Below are 22,453 nucleotides of genomic sequence, written 5' to 3' on the forward strand. Positions count from 1 at the left end.
TTAAAAACACCAATGACTTTATTTAATCCACTAGCTAATGGATTATGTACAATGCTGTAATGATGTAGTGATCCTAATCCTAAGTTATATTTACGAAAGTAAGTTTGTTTGTTACCTTTTCACGCTCTATCTGTCACACACACACACAATCTTCTTGAAATTTTGCATACATGTAGTTAGAAGTATGGAGAAGGACATACCTAAGGGTACTTTTCATCCCGGAAAAATAAACTGAGAAATTTCCACGAGCGAAGCCGCGTGAGAAAGCTAGTGTCTCATACTTGTTCCATTCCATAGTAAAACAAACGGTAAAACAGCTGGATCAATTGCAGTGAGGATACTGCAGACCCTCCGGGGCTCCCAGCAACTGATATTCGAAGGGCACCGGTTCTCGAAGGCGTACACTTGTGGACGTAAAACTCGCTGGCAGTGCACAACCAGATTCAGAACTAAGTGCACGGCGTACGTTATTACTTCTGATGGAGGTATAATGAGAAGCAATTTCGTTCACAACCATCCATAGCATCATATTTGTGAGCAAAGCTCTTGTCGTTGTACAATCTGCCACAGAGAAATGGCTCAGATTAAGAGATAGTGTTTAAATCGAGGGGGGGGTCAGATTTCTCTGTGGCAGACTGTACTTCCTTCTATTTTTCTGTGTCAACTATTTTTTACTTTCCAAAACGACTAAACGAACAATAAAAATGGCGAATAAAAAAGAAAATATTAAAAGTTAAAACTATTTAAAAGTAAACAATTTAATAGCTTTTTCTTCTTCTGGATCTTCCAGCTTTTACAGAAAAAGCTGGATTTTCTGTATGTTGCAAAATACACTTTTTGTTTATAACATATCGTATATTTTCAGTGTATGTTATCGCAACTGTCATGATTCTATCAATAGTTTGGTAGGACGTCTGTCCAAATTACGTAAATTTAGTTCATTGTACATATTACATGATATTTTTTGTCAAACGGAGGTTAACCATTTTTACCTTTCAGAGTTCTACTTTCTTAAAACGAAGAGGGGCAACCGTGTCTTAGTGGTTGGTGACTATCGATTCAACGAACAGTTACCGCGACTCGCCGCCCGAGACAGATGGCGCTGCTGTCGCAGGAACAACGGCTGCAGGGTCTCCATCACCACTATTAATGATCAACTAATTTGTATCCAGGGACAACATAACCATTTTTAAGTTTAAACGGTTTTATTAAATTGCATTGTGATTAATAAATAATATTTTCTCATTTGAATATGTACTTAATTAAATATTATAATCTGTTTAATAATCGTGTAAATAAAAAGTCAATGCCTGCTTGTAAATTTATTTTTTGAAAGTGTAAAGATTATTTTTATTACTTCTCCATCTACTATATAATTTTATTATATGTATATATTTATGAAATATTATCTTGTGAAAAGTAGCAAAAGTAGATTTTTTTTCAAGATTTGCCCTTTCTTCTCAAAATCGCGACATGGCAACCCCGTGATCCAGATGGGGCGCTTCTGGTTTAACGAATCTGGCAACACTAGATGGAAGAAGCACTGGTACTGTGTCAAAGCCTCCACGAAATGCAAATCCAAGATCGTCACTGAGTACAACCAGATAATTCAGATATTCTCTTAACATAATCATAACTGATACTTATTAATTTAAGAGCTTTGTTATCGTCGTTGGAGTAGTTTTCATTTTGTTCGTTTTCCTACTGCGAACGAACTGCTAAGGTTTGTAATTCTCTCCCTGTGTCGATATTTTGCGAATCCTACAATTTAGGGATCTTCGAGTTAATAGGCATTTTTGAGCTTGTGTGTAGCACCTTAGAACTCATCTGTGCTTCCCGTCAGGGTATATTGAGATCATACACATTCAAATAATATTACTTGAATGCGTTTACTCTATGGAAGTACCATTTAAAAAATAGTTATAATTAATAATAAAAAGTTTTGTTTTGACACAACCTCTGCCGATTGATCAATTTGTTTTTATAAATAAATAATTTTATAGATATTGTTTTTATATTTTTAGCTATAAATGAAAATTGACTGTGATTTTGTGCAATAATGTGCCGCTCCGCCATAGCGTGAAGTACATAAACATTTATAAAATATTATTTTGAGAAAAACAGCAAACTTAAAGGTTTTTATATTTTTTAAGATGGCCCTGTATTCACAAAATCTCGATATGGCAACCCCGTGATCCAGATGGGGCGTTTCCGGTTCAACAAATCTAGCAACACTGGATGGAAGACGCACTGGTACTGCGTCAGAGCTTGCATGAAATGCAAAGCCAAGATCGTCACTGAGGACAACCAGATCATTCAGATATTCTCTGAACATAATCATAACTAATATTCTGGGACTCATTAATTTAAAATTGTTGTCGGAAAATTTCCATTTGTGTGTTTTCTGCCGTAATATTACTACCCATAGTTTGACGAAGGATTCCGCGCAGTACATTTCTTAGGATGGGTTGTACCGTCAATTTCGACGTTAATTTTAATGTGTGCAGAATAACGCAAAGTACGCCCTTTGTCTAAAAGTAAGCGGCGCGCACTTTAAAATCAACGCCTTTAGCACTTCTAGTCTCGATTTTTTAGTCAATCAATATATGACATAGTTGTCGTGTGGAAGATGGTCAAACATCTGTGCAATTCTGGTTCTAATTACTAATGTGTTTATATATTTGATTTTCTTTTCACTTCTTATAATACCTTCTGATATCATTAGACTATTTCGCTCCAGCCCTACCTTTTTAAAATCCAGTTTGTTCACTGTTCTATAAACTGAATTATTCGAAATTTACTTCATAGTTCTTAGATATTTTTTATAAGATTTACATGATGCTAATATATTACTTATTTTAAACAAATTAAACACACAAAACATTTATTTGTTTAAGAAAATAATATTGCTGTCTTTCATTTGGGCTCCGATGGTTAGCTGCTGGGGAGAAACCTGCCCCAGCAGCTAAGCTTCGGAGCCCAGGGTCTATCATTTGTATAGAAATGAATAGTAAAGTTTTAAACACTTGCTCAGAAAACTAAGTTGCGTTTAGTGTCAGAGGATAAGTTCTAGTTTGTACCATAGTAATGTACATTTTTTCTAAGTAGTTTTTTCTAGATACCTTTTCCTCTACATTCATCACTATCTAGTCGATCATAGTTGCTTCTAATATCTTTTTTAAACTATTGATTGGATAATTGTTCATTCCAGTGACTCCGGTGTGGTCATCTAGATGTGGGATAATGCTGCACATCAACGGCTATAAGTTTTCGAAGGAGTATAGCAGGAATGGTAAAGTGCGTTGGCAATGTTCACTCAGGTACAAGACCAAGTGTAGGGCCTTCCTGACTACCATTGAAGGGGAAGTGGTGAAGAGCTGCTTGGAGCATTATCACGATAGACCAAACTTGTAAGAAGACTTGTCTTAAACTAGTGCTCCTGAATAAAAATATAGTAACTATCGTAAAGACAGGAGTATTAATTTCTCGACTGAAAACAATGTACCTCTTTATATATATATATCTAATATATATATATATATATATATATATATATATATATATATATATATATATATATATATATATATATATATATATATATATATATATATATATATATAAAAGAATTATACTATAATAATATTATTATAGTATAATTCTTTTTATTGTAGCCTTTGTTGTATTTAGAAACATTTTGCTTTAAAACATGAGTTCTAAAGCAGTCTTGTTTTTATTAATAAATCAATTTTTTCGCCCTGATTTTAGAATTGACACCGGAGTTTTTAACGTCGAGATACGGCAAGCCAGTCCTGAAGCTAGGATCGCATAGATTCAACAAGTACTACAGATACACAGGCCCTATGGCCAGATGGTATTGCACTAAGATATCAAGCGGGTGTAAAGCTAATGTCGTCACGATTGACAATGTGATTGTCGGCATGAGAAACGATCACAATCATCTTTATGTCGAACCTGCTTTAAAAAAATGACATTTATTTTAAGTAGATTTTAGAATTATTTTCGCTTGTCTTGGTCCCCAACTAAAATAAATGTGGAACCGAACAGGAATCATTTGTGTTTTATTATGCAATAAAGATTTTTAAACGAATGCCTATTTTAGTTGTCAGCAGTATTCTTATTTCATTGTTCCATTTGGAGGAAGATTGAAGTTATTCAATTTATAACGAATTCACTCGGTAACACCTAATAAACTATATTGTAAAAAAAATTTACAGAAGTGTAACGTCTGGCTCAGTGACCTTTTAGTTTTCTTTCAGCCCGTTATCTGTCTTTCCTTTTTTGTAATTATTAAACTAAATTTTTCGATTTATTTTAGAATTAACACCGAAGTTTTCAACGTCGAGATACGGCAAGCCAGTGCTGGAGATAGGGTTCCATAGATTCAATAAGTACTACAAGTGCAATGGCCCTAAGGTTCGATGGTATTGTAATAAGATATCATCGGGGTGCAAAGCTAATGTCGTCACGATTGATAATGAAATTGTCAGGATCGGTAATGAACACAATCATATTTAAGAAACTACTTAGTGCATACTAAAGTAGTATTTGACCACCGCGGTCCTTACCATCCTACAAAGTTCTTCGAGGAAGGAAGTATTTGTGAAAAATTATTAAATTCCTTTTTAAATTCTGAAGGAACGTATAGGACGGAGCGTGGTAGGATCTCACGGAATCACTCTATGCACATTTTACTTATTTCGATGTTTGAAGTTAATATTAAATTTACTAGCTCATACGTATTACAATATATTGTAAGGTTAATTTTGTTAAGCAATAACAAGTAATTATTTTATCAAATAACAGCATCTTGTATATCGTCGTATGTCGGCAATATTTTTAGGGGCTCCGTGCCTCAAAATGTAAAATGTTACTTTTATATTAAATGATTTCAATAAAATGTTTTTTTTTCTTTCAAATAATATATTGAATGTCCATAAATAAATGTATATTAATCTTATTTACCTATAAAGTGTTTTGCGAAATATGATAAAAGAAACAAATTTTGTACGCCTTCAATGTGACGTTTACCACACGTAAAAATTATGATTGTTGCAAATATATATGACAGCGTTAATAAACTTTCATGGTAATAACGGCAATTCGGGTAGCTCCATGTGCAGTTGACTGAACTTGTCGCTTGTTCAGTTTCTTTCTATTGTGTGTAACTAATATAGATTACGAAAATGTTGTCAGTAAAATATTTTCATGAGTAAAGGTACCCCTATGGAGGGCAGCTCGCTATCTGTTACTTTGCTTTATCTGTTTTGTTTGATCGTAGGTAAAAGAAAGTTTAAATCGGGGAAGAAGAGAGTGGCAGACATGTCTGAGGAAGAAATTTTGGAACAGAGAGCGAGATGGAGAAATGAGAAAAGAAAAAAGAGAGCACGGGAAGGTATTTTATATATTATTGCATGTATTTAGAAAACTATATTTAATTTAAGGTAATATTAACTACTAGGTTACACGAGAATTATCTATTCCGTACCTTTTCCGTACTTTTGACTATACTTATCTCTATAATTATTAAATATATGTCATAATTGGAAATGGAGATTAAGCGTGAAGGGGTAACAAACAAATAAGCTTTAAATGTAAAAAGATAATTTTTGATTTATTTTCTTTGATTATAGGTAAAAGAAAGTATACAAGAAGGCTACCGATTGAAGAGATTTTTAAAGTTCAAAGGAAAAAATCGCTAAAGAAGAGTGTTGCAGACATGTCTGAGGACGAAATTATGGAACAGAGAGCAAGATGGAGAGATGAGAAAAGACAGAGACGAGCTGCTGAAGCACGGGATGATGTTTTATATATTATTGAATGCACTTAAACGATATATATATATATATATATATATATATATATATATATATATATATATATATATATATATATATATATATATAATTTACAAACATGATCTAACTTTAAATTATATATGTTACGACTACACCTCGAAGTGCGGTTACGTCTAGGTCTAGATGGCTAGGCTAAATGTCGGTAAAATTATTTTTAAAAGGGCACTCACTGCCACGGAAAGGCAGAAAAGGTATAGAGAAAAACTGAAGACAGAAAGACCTGATGACTATGAAATTCTTAGATTAAAAAACTTAAAGAGGATTAAATGAAAATACGAGAAGGTCGCGGACATTTCTGAGGACGAAGTTATAAAACGGAGAGAAATATGGAGGAAAGCAGCCGCAAAAAAAATATTCGAAGAAAAAAAATCACTCACCTTGTCAATACAAATTATGATTATAGTTTCAGTTAATTTGAATATAAAAATATTTGTCACAAAGAACTTGTATATATTTTTTGCAATAAATATGTGTTCAATCTCAGTCAATTTCAATATAAAAACATTTTTAATAAAGAACTATCTTTACGTGTACATTTACGTATTCATTTTAGCAATGATAATAAAAACGTGCTAAATTTTGAAAAGCGGAATATTAGTGCAACCGTATGTCGATTGTTTTTCGCGATTATATTATTTTTTTAATTTAGCTAGCGAATTAACATTTTATTAGAATACAATTAATAGTATGTCCATATAAATCTGCTACTAGTCCATAAAAATAACCAGTTATAAGTTCAATTTAGTTAGTTTTAATTTTATTTTTATAGTTATCTATAAAAATAAATAAATGTATATTCGAATCGAATAAAAAATAATTTAATATATTATTTGTAGGTAAAATAACTTTCAAAAAGCGACTCAGCGGCGCAGACAGAAGTAGAAAGTATAGAGAAAAACTGAAGAGAGAGAGGCCTGAAGAATATGAGAGACAAAGGATAAATAGTTTAATCAGAAGTCTTTCTAAGAAGAAAAAAATTGCCGAAATGTCCAGGGATGAAGTTATAAAACAGAGAATCGAATGGAGAAAAGCGAAAAGAGCCAGTAAATTTAAAAGAACAAGACATAGGAACAACTGAATTCAATTAAAAAAACTATGATGTAAAAGAAAAAAATAATAATACTTAAACCATTTATAAAGCATTGGCTGCGTAATGTTAGTTTTTTCTACAAGTCTTATTATGTAAACAATCTTACTGTGTCTTTTTATTTTACATAGTAAATGTATAGGTTTAAACTAACATTTAGTATATATTTTTTTAAATCCAACAATATGTACATATATGTGTTAAGATTGTTTACGTGTTAGGAAAAAACTGACTTTAGACGAGTGCGTTAAAATACCATACAAAAAATACCATATTTTTTTAACATCAGTGTGCACCGGCCATAACAGAAATTCAAGTTTTCTAAGAGCAGACAAATTCGAAAATTAAAAAAAGTTAAGTTAACATGGAAGTTTCAATTTTCATTGCTTTGTAGTAAATATGTGTTTAAAGAAAGAATTTATCTTTTTTATTTTTTGATCAGAATCAATCTGTATCAAAATATATACTTGAAAATTTCCTTATGTTGAGATGGTTATACTAATAGATACAATACTATTACTATCTATACAGATAATAGACTGATAAACTAAAAATTTTTCCACTTTACTTTTACCGAAATCTCCCAAGAGCTTTATTTGTAATTATTACTTTTATATTAGTTTTTATACTCATTTTGGTTTACCTCATTTTCTCCTTTCTTGAAATGGAAGTGGATTCCCAGAGTGGAATCTCTCATCGACTCATCGTATAAAAGTGACCGATGTGAAAAAAATACGTTTGAAAAAAATAAACCCAGTTTCGTCCGACTGTTATTGGTTTACAGGCATGCAATATTCGCTCATCAAAGTTGAGCTCTAAATAAATAACTATTTCAGAGTTTCATGTAGAATTCGTGACCTCCAGTAGAGGAAACATGATGATCCAGGTAGGCCAGTACAAGTTCAGCCTGAACCAGAAGCCTAACAACCATTCGAAGAGGAAGAGATGGCTGTGCACGAGATGGTCCCGGGGCTGCCGAGCTAAACTGATCACCGTGGAAGACACTGTCATCAAAGTGGATAATTGCCATACACATTAGATAACAATAGCTTTTTACAGTAAACCTTGACTTTGAAAGATGTCATGTATGTATTTTTTCATTAACCTGACTAATACGTCGTATGTCTGGTACCTCTAATTGGCGTTGAATTGGTCTTGTAGACATTGCCTTATTTTTTAAATCTTATAAGAATTGGATGTATAGCAGTGTGTTATTTTATTTTACAACCAAAATTATCCAAAAGTATTGGTCATTCGTCATCAAATCATATTTGGTTCGATTATAAAGGTCAAATATAATATTATTTTTCCTTGCAGGAATTCACTTCATGGCAGCAATCATGCAGTCTTCACTACCAGGTAGTAAAACAGGTTGATACAGAATGCCTTCTGAATTAATTTATCAAGTAACTTTATATTTTTTTTCTATTGCAGGATCGCATACTGCTATCTTAAAGAAATCAGTGCGCGGTAACCCAGTTTTGGAGTACGACGGAGTAAGATATTCCTTGTCTAAAGAAGTCGGATACAGGAGACACTGGCGCTGCATCAAGTGGTCCAAGGGCTGCCGAGTCGCTCTCACCTCCCATGGAACTACCATTGTCAAAACTATAAACGAACATACACACTGAAGTAGTCTAATTAGGTAGAATTTACACTTTGAAATTATAGAAATTTGCGTGAGAGTGTCATGTGACCCTAGTTTGTACCTATATGATTTTGAGTCTGGATTCCATATTGATTCAGCTTATCTTGTTAGTCAACTATATTGTGTTCTTTTATTTTGTATTTATATCATTCATATTTTTTAAATACATTTATTGAAGGTCTATTATTAATTTCATCGTACTTCTCGATTTGGTTCCTCTTTCCTGCTTCGAACTCCTGAGGGCTGAAACTCCCTGTGTCAACATTTCCCGAATCCTACAATTTATTTCTTCAAGACAAGAATGAATAGGCATTTTTTTGAGATTGCATGTAACACCCTAGCCTTTGGCAAGCAATGGATCAGGCTAGATTAAGGTAAAACGCACTCGAATTTTTAATAAAAAAATAAATAATTATATTGTACTCGTAACTGTTAGAGTTTTAAAGTAATGCTTTAATGATTATAACATTGTTAATAGTGCATCAGTTTGCTCACATCATATGTATGCTATATTTGAATTCAAAAATTAAAGATATGAGGCAGAGGAGAAATGAAAGATATAGGCGTAAGGCTAGCAAGCAACCTATCACTATTTAATTTCGATTCCACGAACAATCCCTTACAGCTACATATGACGTAAATGTGTGAACAACGGAAAAATTAAAGGCTTCCAACAGAAAACGTTAAGTATGTTTTATATTTCAGTGGCCATCTTCACTACATCTCGGCATGGCAATCCGTTAATACAATGCGGGAACTACAGGTTCTGCCAGGACAGGCACAAGAAGGAGTCTGCTAAGAAAAGATGGCGGTGCATCAAGTGGGACCGGGGCTGTCGCGCGATCATCGCTACTGTCGACAATTCCATTGTCACCTTCAGGAGTTCACATAACCATTGATGCTTTATGGAGAAAAGTTTAAATTGATGTTTTTATGTTACGATATTGCTTTTAGTGATACCGAATTATCGATAGTACTAATCCTCAAAATTCAGTTAAACGATGCGATGTCGGCATCCTAGTGCATCGATAGACATCACTACTCTCAATATTTTTGAGTACGACTATTTATAAAAAACATTTTACATTTGCAAGGTAATACAAAATGAGTCCTAATAAATTTCCTCTTTTATTCTTGAATAATAAAATAAAATCACATTAATAAAGTATTGTCTGTCTTCTAGGTTCCGTAATAAAACACCAATTTCCTGCAGGCCTACTATCAACTTTTACAGAACGATTCCAATGCAATTCAGTTCAATTTAAGAACCTAAAATGAATCGCATTCATACAAAAAATTAAGTCGATGGTACGAATTTGCGATGCAGGTCAGTTTAGGTCGTAAAGTGAATCGCGTTAAGAGATGATGGTAAGCTATCGCTCAAACTGAGGAGCAATGCTGATTTTTTAAAAGTACATACAAAACAATAATACTCATGTGTTTTAATTTTGTTATTAAGGAAGTAGTTTAACTAAATAATATTTTTGTATACATAGAATTTATTTCACATGTAATCGTTAACGTTGATCATAATTGCATGCATTTTATTATTATTAGTACTATCTGGACCATAAAATATTCTTACCGTAATGGCTGTTTTGTTCAAAACTTTACATTAATTAATCTTAACCCGAAAACATAACTGCGCAATATTAACTCATACCATAACCACATGGTGGAAATACACATGCCCTTAGCTTGCACACTAGTTTGCAAGCTACGTACCTGTAAATATGTCATTTATTATGTTACTTACCGAAATGCCCGTTTGACTTACATTTGTATCTCCGACCTACCGCCAAAATATGTGTTTCATGCATAATTTCTTCTTAATAAAATTTTCCTGGAAAGCGAAGAACGGTGATGGTAATCTAAGCGCATTTCATCAAGACATCTAGAGAGCCAAGTGACGGTACTTTGCTCGTCGTATAAGCCTCGCAGTACGGCGGGAACTAAGTAAATTCTGAGCGCCACGACAGGGCGCGTTCGTGGACATATTTTTATTTATAAGATGCAATAATTTGAGTAAAACTAACGTGAGAAATAATTTATATATTATTAATGATTAATGAAAAATGCAGGTCAAAAACTCCGAGAACGAATCTATAGTCGACTTTTCCGTCGATTATGACACGCGAGTGAGCCGTGTTTTTTATTAATAAAAAGGTGTTGCATTTGTAATTTATGTTCAATAAAATGTTTATTTCCAGGTCCAACATACTCGTTGTCGCTCCGAGGTTATCCAGTGATCACCCTGGGTCGGTACCGGTACAACCAGCACCGCGTGTCTCCTCAGAGTTCTGTGTGGAGGTGCTCCAGGTGGAGGAATGGCAAATGTCGCTGTAAACTCGTCACCGTTAACAATCGAATCGTCACCATGGTCGGCCAACATTGCCATTAACGATTTGATTTCATTAACTGGAATGACTTCTAAGTAAGGCGGTTGTTTTTATTTTTCTTGTACCTGATAATTTATAAATCAATGATGTGAAGTATATATATATGGTCTTTGGAATTCTTGAGATTTTTATTGCACATAAATGTGTCTCCAAGTTTATCATGGACATTAGAAAATAATCTAGAAAATCATATATTTTTAGATTATTTTATAATTATAGGTTTGCTGTTGACGTTGAGGCTTGCGCCTTAAATGAACTGAGATATGAACGTCAACAGCAAAAACAGTAGGTACAAATCAATTAAAATATTACGATATCAATGTGTGATGCATTACTAAATCATTGGACACTTGAAAGGATTTTTTCCCCATCATATTATTATTCAAAAATTAATGTAATAAGTGTAAAAGTTACTTTTAAAATAAAATTTTACTGCAATTACATCCCGCAGAAAAAATATTTTAAAACTAAATTTGCTGTTTATTCAGCAAAGCTTTTAAGGCTAAGTATCAGTAAGCTTTTTCAGACAAAATGCCTACAGGGTCGTCTTTCGGACAAACGTTAAAATAGAAATTTCTTGTTCTTCTTTTCGAGCAGAAATACTCAAGAAGTATAGCTCGGACAAGAACAGCCATGGTTTAATATGCGTGTGGTCTGAGGGCCCACTTCTAGAAATTCTATGAAACTATGCTTGGGATTTATTGAACATTCCAAAAGAATTGTGAAAGTTGGAATTAGATTTTGTGAAGGAAGCGAGTTACGATGTTTTACGAAAGGCCTTCAGTCCTCATAGTGTCGTCTGAGAGTCCACCTGTATCTCAAAAACTATACAGATAAAGTTTTTATCCCGAAATCTAAGGTTTTGCATAACAAAATTTGTGAAAACAATAAATCGTAAAACACTGTCATATATTATACAACCTTCGTTTGAAATTGGCCCTCAGTACATATAGTTTATATAAATGAACTCAGCAAATATTAGGTCCTTACATATGAAATTGGCGTTTTGTTGTACTGGCCACTTTAATCACAAATTTCTCCTCTTTGGTTAGGAATTCCAAATTAAAATTTATACAGCTATTCACACATGTATTTGTGTTTCGTTAACCGTCATTTATTTGTTTTTGTTTCTGAATTTTCTATTTGCGTCACTCAGTTTACAAAATAGTAAACTTGAAATATCGCGTTATTTACGAGTACGAGTTCCACCGTGGCACCAGTGCTGCGGAATCGGCTCGAAGGGTTAATGATGTGTATGGCGGTCGTGTCGCAAAAGAAAACAGAGTGCGTTTTTGGTTCCAACATTTTCGTTCTGGAAATGTAGAACCTGTAGAACAAGCCCCGTGGACGGCCGGAGACCCTAGTTGATAATGCATCCATCGCAAACCACATCCGAGTTAGGTTTAGGCTTCGGTGTTAGTGATAAAACTATTTTAATTCACTTGAAGCAAATTGGAAATATTAAGAAACTTGAAAGGTAGGTACCTCACGAATTGAGTGAAGCACACCGGCAAACGCTTGTCGACTGCTGCGTTACATTACTTAGCCGGCACAATAATGAAGTGTTTTTAAATCAAATCATTTCCTGTGATGAAAAGTTGATTCTCTACGATAATCGGAAACGCTCATCGCAAATCCAAATCCTGCCCCAAGCGAAAATTGACCCAAATAAGTTACTTCTAAGCGTTTGGTGGACTAGTGCCGGTGAATGAACGACTCATTACAGTTTTCTCAAATCTGGCCAGACGATTACGTCAGACGTCTATTGTCAGTAATTGCAAACTATGATGGAAAAGCTAGCTGCTAAACAACCGAGGCTGGTCAATCGCTCCACGCCACTGCTGCTTCACGACAACGCTAGACCACACACTGCACAACAGACGGCTACCAAATTAGAGGAGCTTCAATTGGAATGTCTACGACATCCACCGAGCTCCCCGGACCTTGCTCCAACAGATTACCATTTTTTTCGAAATTTGGATAACTTCTTCCAAGGGAAAAAAATTCAACCGCCTTCAAAGATTTTATTGATTCCCGTCCGAATGTTTTTTTTAGTAAAGGGATCAATGAACTTCCTATGAGATGGCAAAAGTGCATAGATAAGAATGGTTCTTACTTTGATTCAATAAATATATTATATTAAAAAAGTTTTAAAAGTTTTTGTTCCTCCTATAACGTACGCCAATGTCATATGTAAGGACCTAATATAATCCAGGTTTTATTTTGACAGTAGCAAGTATATGAAATAAACTTATTTAAATAACATTTCTAATTCAATTTCCAGGCCCGGTTTACACGACATCAAAATTTGGGAGGCCAATAATTCAACTTGGAAAATATCGGTATTTTTGCAGAGGTCGCTACCAAGGTCCGAAAAAACATTGGAATTGCACGAATCATAGCAGAACTCACTGTAAGGCCTTTATAGTCACTTATGTTGATGATATTATCAATTCGAACATTGATCACAATCATTGACTAAGAAAGTGATAATTTTAAAGACAAACTGATAAGTTTCTACCTGTTGTGGAAAGGCGGGGCAATTGTCCAGCAGCGGGACACATCGATAGGTTGAAAAAAGCTGTTGGTATGACACCAGAGACTGGACAGTTTTTTTTTATTTGGGTACAGAACCCTAAATACGAGACACTCACAGTACTCTGACTTCATTAACACTTAACAAGACCACTTCGATATCAGTATTTTTAAGATAATTAGATCTAAGTAGAACATCTCTGAGTTGTTAGAGTCTGAGTTATTCATATATAGGTGCTATTAACACAAAGTTTTTAAGAAGTTACTAGTAGTTATATGTGAATATTCTAACACGAAGCAGAACTAAACATATTAAATTTCAATAAATATTTTTTTAACATAGTTTCATTTGTCACTTTGTCTATGTTTGTTTTTATAATGAATCAATTTTTATCAATGAGCGTCAAATGAATCAGCTTGCTTCGGATGATTCGGATTTTTGCGACGGATGGGAGGATGTTGCCAATGTGTGAAGATTTGACGTATTACACACATTACTGATAATCGTATGTATTTTTATTATTTAATAAAACAAATATTTATTTGATCTCAATCAATTTATACTCGATTAGAATGAAAACCAGATTTATTTTGCAAAAAAAATATATTTCAATATTTCGGTATAATATAACTAATTAACGAAAAGAGCTTAGAGTGAGAAGATCTCATGGCTTCAGATGATATCATGAGACATGGGAAGAAAAGGCGGAGTCAAGCGGAGAAAGCTAGGGGAGGCTTTTTCAGCAGTGGTGCACGGATGACAATAAACAGCAACGAAAATACTACACCAGTTCTAATTCCTGGTCATATTTCAGTATCGTTCACAACGAATCGAAAAGGGGGTCTTTCGCTCCTCATGGGTTTGCATCGTTACAACCGTCACAGCCGCTGTACGGGGCCCAGGGTGCAATGGCTCTGTTGGAGGTGGAACCGTTCGTGTCGAGTAATTGTTACCACCATTTTCAATAAAGTCGTCAAAATACAGAATGAACATAACCACAAACCAATGTTATAGATAAATCTTTATTTGTAGCTACAAACACATAAATACAAATAATCAAGGTACATAATAGAATACAAGAATAAAACAACATAAGACAATGAAAATAAGTCTGTGCTCAGTGTGTCCTCAGCCGTTGAGCGTCGGAACAAAGGGGTCGTGAAAGTCGAAGTTGTAATTTGTATAATACGCGAAAAAACTAAAGTACAATAGATTACTTATGTTTAAATTGAGGTTACGGAATTTGACTTACTCAAATCATATTTTATGTAATGTATTCTATCGAACATTCTGGTTGTTCTTTTATTTTAGTAGTAGATATTTAATTTTTAATTTGGTGTATTTTTATTTATTTTAAATTGTACTATCAATAATATTTTAATACAAAATTAACATAACTATATTGATAGCACAATTTTCAGTTGGTGACATAATCATCTACATAATAAAAACTTCATTTTTAACAGGAGTTGATAGAAATCCATGTTTGACGTGAAAAGTGCCTGTAAAGCTCGTAATTTTAAATCGTTTCACTAACTTAAACAATCACAGTTCCCTTTGAACGTTCAATTTATTTTCAGTTGCGATAACGTACGCGACGTCCAAGCACGGCCAACCTGTGTTAGTGATTGGTCGACACCGGTATTTTCGAGACAGCCGCAGTAAGGGGAAAGTAAATTGGTTCTGCTCGAAGTGGCACAAGGCTTGTCCGGCCACCATCACCACTCTAGATGGGGCTATCGTTAGAGTACAAAACGAACACAACCATTGATATTGTATCCTTATGTTTAAATAAAAAATAGAAGACATTGCTGCTGTTGATTAAAATTTTATATTTGATTAAGATATTTAATTCAAAAATCTTGAAGACGTTCCTGGAGATCTTATTTAATTTTATTTTGTATCAGATTTTGGGGTCCCAGGTAATTCGTTTTCTGCGCTAATGTCAGGCTAAATAATACGCACAAGCTCCCGCCGGTTATTGTTATAGGTGAATAATTATAAAATGTATTTTTTTCAGTGACTTATACCACCTCCAGCCGCGGGGGACAAGTAATGGTGATTGGTCCGTATCAGTATGTACAGAATTATCGCATGCCTTTCGGATCCAAGAATGGGTCCAGAATCAGGTGGTGTTGTCGTTCTAAAAGACCCCTTTCTTGTAAAGCCTATGTTATCACCCAAGATGGCAATATCGTAAAAAAGAATGAAAACCATAGCCATGGAGAGAAAATATACAAGAAATAATTCTGGTAGTTTCTAAAAATTGGCGTCTAATAATAATTTGAAACTTAAATCAACCATATTGTCGTGATTGTACATGTTTTTTAATATTAATAAATGAATCATGTATCTATCCATGTATAACCTGTTCTGTATGATTTGAATTAGACAATTTGTGACTCAGTATGTTAAGTTGTCTAGCCACAACAAACAACAAAGTCAGCTAGCTACCTGAGCCACAAAGAGCCACAAATTGAGACAGCGGCATCTGTCGGCAGAAACCGAGGCCTATTACCGAAAACAAATACATTTTGAACTCTCAATGATGGTTTCTTTTTGTTTTTATTACTGTTTTCGAACGAAAAATCATTGTAAGGTCATTACGAGGTTACCTGTACTCAAATCTAACCATGATATAGTTGCGGAAGTATTTAACTTAATTATGTCCTTTCAGTGAGATACTCTATATCCCGTCGCGGAGGCCCAGTGTTGGTGGTTGGGGGGTACCAGTACGTACAAACCTGTCGGCCCAAGGGGACAAAGGTCACGTGGTGTTGTCGATCCAGAAAAACCTACACCTGCCCAGCCAGCATCACCACTGTCGATGGCTATATCGTCAGAATTAATGCAAATCATAACCATGTCATGAAAACGTACAGTAATTTGAAACCAAAATTAGATCCTTTTATGCCACAATGAGAATGTCGGGATGAATTTTTCCTCTAAGTTTTACATGATCTTGTTACTGATTTAATTGATATTTCATTTTATAAAATTATGTTATATTTGTATAAAAATAGTGAATTGTGTATAAAATAATAATTATTTAGTGTTTTCCTATCATAGCGTTTATTTAATCTGATAATTAATTATAGATATTATACTATTAACTATGCTTTGCCATACTGAAAATTTTAAGTACATGTAATGATTGATGATCATGTTAATATAGTAGCTTCAATAACCAATATTTAAAATAAAACATTAAAAATAACCGCTGTAAATATCTCTTAATTATATTTCAATAGGCTAATGAACTAGAAATATAAAATCATGGTCATCAAAATAAAAAACAAATACATATATATATATAATTTGGACACGTTTCGATTTTAGTACAAGTCAAGTACACGACGTCCCAGCGTGGTCAGCCCGTGATGCTGCTTGGTCGATACCGGTTCAACCGAAACTGTCGGAGTAAGGGCTCTAAGATCCAGTGGCTATGCTCTAAGTGGTACAAAAAGTGTCGAGCCTCTGTCATCACCGTTGACGGCATTATCATCAAAGTGCACAGTGACCACAATCATGTTTAATATAATTTTTACTTTATAGAACATATATCACTTTTTAGTAATAGTCGTGTCAGCCAACCAGTCACCAGTCAACTTAATCGTTACAATGAACTTTAACCTGCGCAATTGCTTTTAAAAAAAACGCAAAGTACGAAATTTTATCAAAACGACGACGCCGTGCACGTTAAAGTTTACGTCAAAGGTGACTAGTGCAACCCACTCTAAGTAAATATACTTTGTACAAGTGTTAGTTGGGTCCCGGGTGGTACTGGAATTAATTTATTTCATATTACATCTGTTTAAAAAAAATATACTAATTGTTTTAATCATAGTATACACACTATAGCCAATAATCCTCCTCAAATTGCCTCTTAATCGTAAGACGTCTACGACGACGAATTCGTAGCACCTCTACGAGCAGAGCATGTAAAAATTTCTTGCTTGAAATAAATTTAATCTAGTTATAAGCGCTGATTGAAAAAGGAGCAGGTAAATATATTCAGAAACTAGCATGTCTTTTTCTATACTATGATTAGCTTATGTAGAAGAAGCTTAAGCTTAACACCTTTTCTTCCGAGACGTTTGAACTAACTAATAACACATTTATTTTAGGGGTTATATGGGGGACAACACTTAAAGGCAGACCAGTGATATGTATTGGTAAATACAGATATAATAAGAACAGCCGAAGCCAAGGAGCTCGAGGATGGTGGAGTTGTTCCAGGATCGCGAGCATGGGATGCAAGGCTTCGATCACTACCTATGATGATATCATCATCAAAATGAGTGGCGTTCATAACCATTGATTGAATTTGAGATTGCTGAAGTTATGAATAATTTACAACTGTAGATACATAATGATCCGCGTGCACGAAAATACGAATAAATGTTCGCTAGCAGTTGAAGATAATGTAGTGAGTAGCAAGAACATTGTAATCTTTATTCATATATTTAATTAAGGAGAACAAGTATTTTCTAACGTAATGGACTCTAAGATTTGAATCCATACTAATATTATAAATGTGAAAGTGTGTGTGATTTCTTGTTATGTTGAAATAGACTATTGGATTTATGTAATTTTTGGCGTGGAGAGTTGGAGAGCTTTTGCTTTGAAAGAGACGCTGGGCAATTGAGCTAGCACTTAGTCAAAATCCTTCAATCGGCATTCGGCGTGCGACCTGCTGCAGTATCAGGTGTAAACAGAGCTAAGACCACTAAACTCGAAAGCATATGACAACCTAAAATCATTACATTTTTTCATTATGATGATTTACTAACACCATAAACCTAACCCCTTCAATTCAGCTATCCATTTTTCTTTGTCACGTATAGAATTGTAGACACATGCAACATGCTTTTGTATGCGTGTAAAATTGTAGAGCAAAATTATTTTAACATCAGCGATCCTTTTCTAGTTACTCCTTATTTCCTGACGACTAAAGCTGGGAAGCCGCTCATGCAGATTGGCCCGTTTAGGTTCAACATAATTCGTTCGAAAGGACCTCGCAAGTATTGGGCTTGCAACAAATATGGCTGTCGTGTGACCGCCTTGACCTACGAGGATGAAATCATCCATATAAAGAATGAACACTCGCATTATTAAGTTACTTAAAATAAATTAATCATAGTAAAGTTCTTCATAAGGTTCTCTAAATGTACGCTAATGTATGAATAGAATTTAACTTATTTATGAAAGTTAGTTAAGAGTCATGAATCTAGAAATTATTTATTATTGTGAAACTCAATTTTAAATATATCAGTGAGTATTAAGTAAAATAAAAGCTTTTTTATTGTGCACTTACTATAAGTATAGTTTACTACATATGCCCATATAATAAGGTCATATCTTGGCGCTACCTACCCTACAAGGGATAGAGACGTGACACTGTATGTGTATCTGTCTATACATATTATGCTTCCAGACCTGTTGTGTAAATGTTATTGTTATTTCAGCTGTTACATTTCTCGAGACAGCCAGCGGAAGACCTCTCCTCATAATAGGCTTCCAAAAGTATCACCTTAAGCACGACCGTGGAGCACGGAAGAATTTCGTGTGCTCGCAAGCATTTAAGGGTTGTCGCGTCAATGTTGTCACGGTCCACGACCAAATACTGACCATCAGAAATCAGCATAATCACACCTTTTGACTTGCAAATATCAACAAATTAATAAAGGTGCTCGCTAGGTAAAGAAAAAAGAAATAAAGTGTAACAAACTATAGTACTATTTTTTACTATTACAGTATTAAATTAAATAAAAGTGTTTTTATTGTTTAAGTACAATTTATTGCCTGGGCTGAGGAGGATTAACAGCATCACGTCTGTTTCCAGTGAGTATGGTAGAAAATGTGATTTTCACTCGCTATAAAAGTAAAGCCTACCCCAAAGGGTAGAGACGTGATACTGTATGTGTATCTATCTGTGTTATACTTACAGGAAATAATTTCATTTTAGCTGTGACATTTCTTAAGACAGCCTGCGGGAAACCTCTCCTTTTCATAGGCTCCCAAAAGTCCTTAAATACAAAATAAAGATTGTCGTCTGCTCATACGAGTATGCGTGGAAAGGTTTCCGTGTTAAAGTCACATCGGAAAACGACCAACTGACCATTACCAATCAACATAATCACCATTAAACTTGAAAATATCATCAAAATAAAGGCGCTCACTAGATTATCATAAAAATAGAATAGATAGTATATCAATACAGTACAAGTTTTTACTATAATATTTTTAGGGTGTTTTGTGAATTTTATTTCCGTAGATTCGTAATGTAAAGCGATCGATAACATGCGATATCTTTTTTGTTTTGGACTATTTACATGTAGTTTTATTTTGGATTAATAAATCCGATAAGTGGTGTAATTTCTGACACTATTTGAAAAATAAATAATAAACTAATACTGTATACAAATCATCATCATCCTAAAGAAAAGTCCCAACACTAATTAACCACCAAACTTACTTCTAACACCTGATCCACCTGGATCAGGTTTGTCTGCCACCGCCATTACAATGTAATTAGTCGGCAAAAGTAGGCCACGTCTGTTTCCCGTGACAATGACTGGTTGTGATAAGAAAAAAATTTCTTCCTTTGCAGCTGCTACCTTTCATCAGACATCATTAGGGAAACCTCTGCTCGTAATAGGCCCCCATAGGTTCCACCTGAAGAACGACCATGGCTTGCGGAAAATGTTCTGCTGCTCGCAAGCTAGGAAGGGGTGCCGCGTTAGTGTCATCACATTTCACGACCAAATATTGAGCATTAAGAATCAACACAACCATTGATTGACTTGCATATATAGACTACGGGTAAGGTACAAGTACCTATGCCCGTTCGAAAGAAAGAAAAATGAAATAGTAGTAGTAACAAACAACTATATTGTAATTTTAACCTTAAAAATAAACACTGTGCTTTTTATTGATGATTTATTTGATTTGGAAATATTTCGAATTACGTATAACAAGTTACGGGGACAAATATACCTTTTTAAAATGATTGTTTTGAAGTGTGACTGAATTGAAAAAAATATTTTTCACATTTCACTTTATTTATTATGACCATAGACTTACGAAATACTATGCATGCTGCATGAAGTAAAGTTTTGTATAAATCTAATACTTCACTTGCTTAGCATTTATTTATTTCTAAGATTGTCTGGGTAGCTGCTACAAAAATGGTTATACGTTTTATTATTAACTAGCTTTTGCCCGCGGCTTTGCCTGCGTGAATTTCATAGCAAATTTTTTTATAACGTACTTTGTAAGACTGGTAAACATATATGATTTAAATTAGCATTTTTTCTCATCTTTAGTTCAATTTCCAGTTTCCCGCTGCGTGTCTCGTCCCGCAATCCCGCTTCCTGCTATGTAATGTAAAGTAGATATCCCATACCATTTCCTACATATTGTGCCATCATGTTTTTTGCAATGTGTTCCGTCCATTTCCCGCTCCTACTCCCACTCCCGCTTTCTGCAACGCGTGCCGTCCCATTTTCCATGACGTATTATGTCCTGGTTTTTATAACCACAAACGTAATTTTTTTTTATTTTATTTACTATTACTGTTATTTACTACAAAAAGTAAGTATGCCAATTTTCAACTTTTTATCTTGAAAATTGTATTAAGTCCCATACAATCTTTCACCCCCCTTATGAAGGGTTTGAGGGTTAATTTTCAGAAAAATCTGAAACACGTATTCAAACACGTATATATTGTTGCAAACAACCAAAATCCAAATTTTCAAGTCACTAACTTCAACGGTGCAGAACTTTCATATTTACAGTTACCCCTTTCAACCCCTTCGGAGTAGAATTTCCAAAAATCCTCTCTTAGTGCTCATCTACACTCACCTCACCTACATGGCAAATTTCAGCTTCCCGCCCAGCAGTTTCGGGTGTATGTTGTGTGAAGAGTTTTATACTGATATATTGATACATACTGCGCCCTTTATATCTATATCAGACTTTAATCGATAAAAACAATTTGTTTATATTCTGTTTACACCTTTCTACAAAATTTGAAAGTTAATCGGTTCCGGGGATTCTTATTTTAATTTTCCTACAGGAATCCCCTCATTTTTCGGAATGAAATGTATCTAAGATGTTAACCCGGTATATAAGGTACCTACTCACCAAATTTCAAGCAAATCAGTCCAGTAGATTTCGAGTGATGCGCGACAGACAAACAGAAATTTCCAAAAGTATATTATCGTCATCTATATCAGTAACTAAGTATATTCCATGAAGAATTAAAAAAAATATATCCAATGTACAAATTTGGCCTTTCTTCAATTTTATTATATGTATTGGTGATTATTATATGTATTGATTTAGTGAATTTAATGTTGCTTTACAAAATGTGGGATAGGTAGATGCAAGTATTAAAATAATGACATTTTCAGGTATTCAACCAATTATGGGCGTCTCTCCTCGTGGGAATCCTGTCGTCATCATGGGCAAGTTTAGGTATTGCAGGGAGGGGATCAGTGGAAACAAGATCAGATGGGTTTGCACAAAGAAAACTGCTTTCGCCTGTACCGCCGCTTTAATGACATATAACGGCACGATTGTCAGTATGTTTAGTTATCACAACCACGAATAATGTAAAATATTTATTGGTTAACAGCACATCAAGTTACCCAAATTCATTGCTATTTATCCCCATATTATGTAGTTTTTAAGAAAACAATTAAACAGTATTACCTCCCTTTGTCATTGTAGAGATTTGTAGATATAAGTATGTATATGTAAGTTTACATCGATTGGTATGTATATATTTAAGTAGGTTTATTTTGTTTTGTTTAGTACACGCGCACTTTACCCTTTCTTCGTCTTTCCTCTCTCGGGTCTGTTGGAAGAGATTTCATTAGAAATAAGCAGTACCTATTA

General features: G+C 34.2%; 3 long non-coding RNA genes across 3 annotated transcripts; all 3 read left to right on the forward strand.

The window, feature by feature from the left end:
• The first annotated feature begins 3,215 nt into the window (after nt 1–3,215).
• LOC128672197 (uncharacterized) lies at nt 3,216–4,117 on the forward strand. Its single transcript, XR_008404926.1, has 2 exons — nt 3,216–3,410; nt 3,769–4,117. It is a non-coding gene; the product is annotated as an uncharacterized LOC128672197 (long non-coding RNA).
• A 1,183-nt stretch (nt 4,118–5,300) lies between these two features.
• Nucleotides 5,301–5,871, forward strand: LOC135309782 (uncharacterized). Its single transcript, XR_010369987.1, has 2 exons — nt 5,301–5,416; nt 5,655–5,871. It is a non-coding gene; the product is annotated as an uncharacterized LOC135309782 (long non-coding RNA).
• Nucleotides 5,872–6,755: 884 nt separating this feature from the next.
• On the forward strand, nt 6,756–8,795 carry LOC135309784 (uncharacterized). The gene is made up of 2 exons (XR_010369993.1): nt 6,756–8,325; nt 8,401–8,795. It is a non-coding gene; the product is annotated as an uncharacterized LOC135309784 (long non-coding RNA).
• Nucleotides 8,796–22,453: the final 13,658 nt, after the last annotated feature.

This window comes from Plodia interpunctella, chromosome 9 (genome assembly GCF_027563975.2).
Source record: "Plodia interpunctella isolate USDA-ARS_2022_Savannah chromosome 9, ilPloInte3.2, whole genome shotgun sequence".
NCBI classification, from domain to species: domain Eukaryota; kingdom Metazoa; phylum Arthropoda; class Insecta; order Lepidoptera; family Pyralidae; genus Plodia; species Plodia interpunctella.